The sequence below is a fragment of the Oryza glaberrima genome, chromosome 11 (genome assembly GCF_000147395.1).
Source record: "Oryza glaberrima chromosome 11, OglaRS2, whole genome shotgun sequence".
Taxonomy (NCBI): domain Eukaryota; kingdom Viridiplantae; phylum Streptophyta; class Magnoliopsida; order Poales; family Poaceae; genus Oryza; species Oryza glaberrima.
This window is the reverse complement of record NC_068336.1, coordinates 13,657,425-13,661,435: the sequence shown is the minus strand read 5'-3', so window position 1 is coordinate 13,661,435 and position 4,011 is coordinate 13,657,425.

The following is a 4,011-nucleotide window of genomic DNA, read 5'->3' as shown; positions in this document are numbered from 1 at the left end:
CGAACGACGGGAGGACGACGGCGATGGGCAGATTAGAGAGAGAGGGGTGATCTACGGCGGCCGGAAACCATGGCCAAAGGCGGTGGCAATGGTGGTACTCACCGGCGTGCGGGGAGAAGCGGGCCCCGACCGTGGATTTGGCCGGGCGGATGGCGGACCCGACGGCCCATGGGATGGTGAACACGGCGGCGTCGACGGTGAGGCTCGGCGCGACGGCTAGCGACGGCTAGCGGCGGCCGGAGCGCGGCCGGAGGGCGGCGGCGATGGGTGAAGCGGCGCGGGAGCAAAGGAGGGCACGGGGAAGCTCAGCGAAAGCGAAAAACGAGAGAGGGGGACACAGGGAACGTTTTATAGGCGGAGGGCGAGGCGGATGTGGCCGGGAGGACCTCCGATTTTGCCAGCGACGCAGGGAGGAGAGAGAGGAAAAGGGGGGGATTCAAAATACGAATCCCACCCCTTTCGAGCGCACGCACGGGCCGGGAGACGCGGGGAGAGGGCGGTGACGTGGGGAGGACGTGTGGGCGACGCGGCGTGGGCGCGGGAGGAGCGGCGGAGGTGGGCGCGGCGGTTCCGGCGGCGGTTGCCGACGTGGGGCGGGCGGCCGGAGGAAGGGGACGACCCCGACAGGTGGGGCCCACCTGTCGGCGTCCTGGGGAGAGAGGGAGGGGTGGCTTGGGCCGGCCCACAAGGAGAAGAGGCGCGCGGCGGTGGGGTGGACTGGGCCAACGGCCCAAGAAAAGGAAAAAGGAGGGAAAAGAAAAGGAAAAGGAGGAAAAGATTTTCCCTGGGATTTAAAAATTGCATGTGCTCAATTTTAATTGGTTAAAATTATTTCGAGAGCTCTGAAAATTCCACTAAAAATCTTGTTAGCGACTTTCGACATGTAGAACTCAAGAAAATTCCACATGCCAATTCCGATTATTATTTGCATTAATTTATTAAGGTTTACTCTTGCTTTACACAGGTATTTTCTTGAGACCATTTATAACTTCAATTTAGGCTTGGGAAAGAACTTCAGGGTGTGACAGGTGGGTTGTCGGCGATCGTGTGTCCTTCGTGGATGTCTATCTGATGATGAGGAAGACGAGGATGATGACGATGACGATGGGTCGCTTGGTTCCGGTGTACGATTACGAGGATGTCGGCCTGGCTCTCGTGAATCCTGTCGCCGTCTCCTGCTGTTGTCTTGGCGCCGGTCTCCATCATCATCGTTATTATGGCAACGTCCTCGACCAATATCGCCTAGCACCCGCTGTTCGCGATCGTTGTGATCATGGCGGTTGTGGCGGTTATCACGGTCTCGGTCTTCGTTTGAACGGTCTCCTCGATCTTCGTTATCATGACGCCGTGAAGAGACATGACGCTGGGAACGGTTCTCGTTGTCTTGTGTGCGTCGTGCCTCTCGGCGGCCGTTGAGGTGATCGCGGAGATCGCTGGTGCCGCGGGGTGGAGGGGTGGCTCGATGAGGCTATTCCCTCCGTTCAGGGTTTTCACCATTGGCATCGCCAGTTGGTCACTAATTCCCGTAGTCATTCTGTCCAACGCGCGAGATCGTCATTCAGAATGGGATCGTAGGGGGTTTCCCTCTGTATAGCGTTGACGGCTCTGATGTGCTGGGCCGGAGTGGCCACTTGATTCTCTGCTTCTGCATTGGTGCGCGCCGACGTGCCGACATCATCGATAGCCAATACCTCCCACAGCGCGCTCGTTGTCGATGATCCATAGTCTTTGAGGAGGCGCAATACTGATGGTTCGTGGGGATTGATGTCGAGTACCCCAACAAATCGATCTGAAGTTGGCGTCGCTCCTCGTTCCTTGTCTTTATCCCTGATGGGGATGTGTGACTGTTGGACCTTAGGAGATGGCTCCTTCATGGCGCTGAGAAAGACCTTGCAGCTTGAGAGGTCGTGATTCTTTGTCTTGTGAATAGGACAATAGACATCACAAGTTGGAGAAATACGCTGAATTCCACACTCTTTGCAGGCGCGAATTTCAGCACGGACGTTGAGAAAAACCCAGCAAGCTTGCAAAGTGTGTTTCTTGGTTTTGTGGATAGGACACTAGGACCTTGTCGCTTCAGAAGTCATCCTCGTCGGCTCGTGGTTCTTGTCGGAGTGACAAGGTTTGGCTGCCTTGGAATCCTTCTTGAGCTCGGATGTCGTTGATGTTCCGTTCTCCGCCTCGGCGGGAGGACCTTTCGACATGGAGTCGTCTTGGTTTGTAGCCACTGCGTTCTCATTTCCGGTCATTGATGGACCGGCTGAGATCGGCATCGTGGTGTAAACCAGGAAGACGATTTCGCCGATTTGAGTCCACACCAGCATTGTTGAAGCAGGGAATCCCTAGTTGAGGTTGGTGTTGACGCTGTTGTCGACAAAGCTGGATGACATAGTAGTAGAACCTTGAGCACCAAGTCCCCCTACCTGGCGCGCCACTGTCGATGGGTGATACCCGTAGACCGGATATAGAGGGTATTGGGGTACGTTGGTACACGGGTCCTCGTAATATGACATCAAGCAAACAAAAGACGAAGATTATACTGGTTTAGGCCCCTTAATAGGTAATAGCCCTAATCCAGTTGATGTGGGATTATATGTTGGAAAACACAGGTTACAAAGGGAACAATGGAACTCAATGGATCCGGCGAGATCGTAGTCGAGTTGGTTCGACTAGATCCCCGGCGATTTGGCTCCTGCAGGCTCCGACTTCGTAGGCTGTGGGGGTTGTGTTGGCTCTGAGATTCGATGCCCTAGGTCCTCCTCGGGAGGTCCCTTTTATATCGCAGGTCAGGCGGTTTCTAAGTAGAACTCGGAGACATCAGACCCTACAAGATACATTAACGACCCAGTCTTGTCCGAGTAGGACTCTTTTCGTCCGTAGACTCCGTGAAGGATTTCCTTAGTGTATGCAGAGAGTATCCGTATGCGCGTGGGCATGCCATACAGATATGTGACATATATCGAAGGGTAAAGGGTATACCTAACCCGCAACCCTGACAGTCTTCTCGTTCATCAAATGGACGTTAAGACAGCTTTTCTTAATGGAGAGCTGGATGAGGAGATCTATATGGATCAACCTGATGGGTTTGTAGTTGAAGGTCAACAAGGCAAAGTGTGCAAATTGTTGAAGTTTTTGTAGGGTCTAAAACAAGCTCCTAAGCAATGGCATGAGAAATTTGACAAAACATTGACATCTGCAGGCTTTGCAGTCAATGAGGCAGACAAATGTGTGTACTATCGCCATGGTGGGGGTGAGGGAGTTTTCATGTGCTTGTATGTTGATGACATACTGATATTTGGTACAAACCTTGAGGTGATAAATGAAGTTAAATCATTCTTGTCTCAAAATTTTGATGTTATCTTAAACATTAAGCTAATTAGAGGTGAGAATGGGATTACACTCTTGCAGTCCCATTATGTGGAAAAGATCTTGAATCGCTTTGGTTACATTGATAGTAAGCATTCTCCAACACCTTATGATCCTAGCTTGTTGCTTCGTAAGAACAATAGAATTGCTAGGAATCAACTGGAATACTCACAAATCATTGGCTCGCTAATGTACCTGGCTAGTGCAACTAGGCCTGATATCTCCTTTGCTGTGAGCAAGTTGAGCCGGTTTACCTCTAATCCGGGAGATGATCACTGGCGTGAGCTTGAGCGAGTAATGCACTATCTGAAAGGTACTATGGAATTGGGGCTTCACTATTCTGGGTATCCTGCGGTACTGGAGAGATATAGTGATTCTAACTGGATCTCTGATGTGGATGAGATCAAAGCCACTAGTGGATATGTCTTCACACTAGGTGGTGGTGCTGTTTCATGGAGGTCTTACAAACAGACCATTTTGACGAGGTCAACCATGGAAGCAGAATTGACGGCACTGGATACTGCTACTGTTGAGGCAGAATGGCTGCATGATCTATTAATGGATCTGCCTATTGTTGAAAATCTGTGCCGGCTATTCTTATGAACTTTGACAATCAAACAGTAATTGTCAAAGTGAACAGTTCTA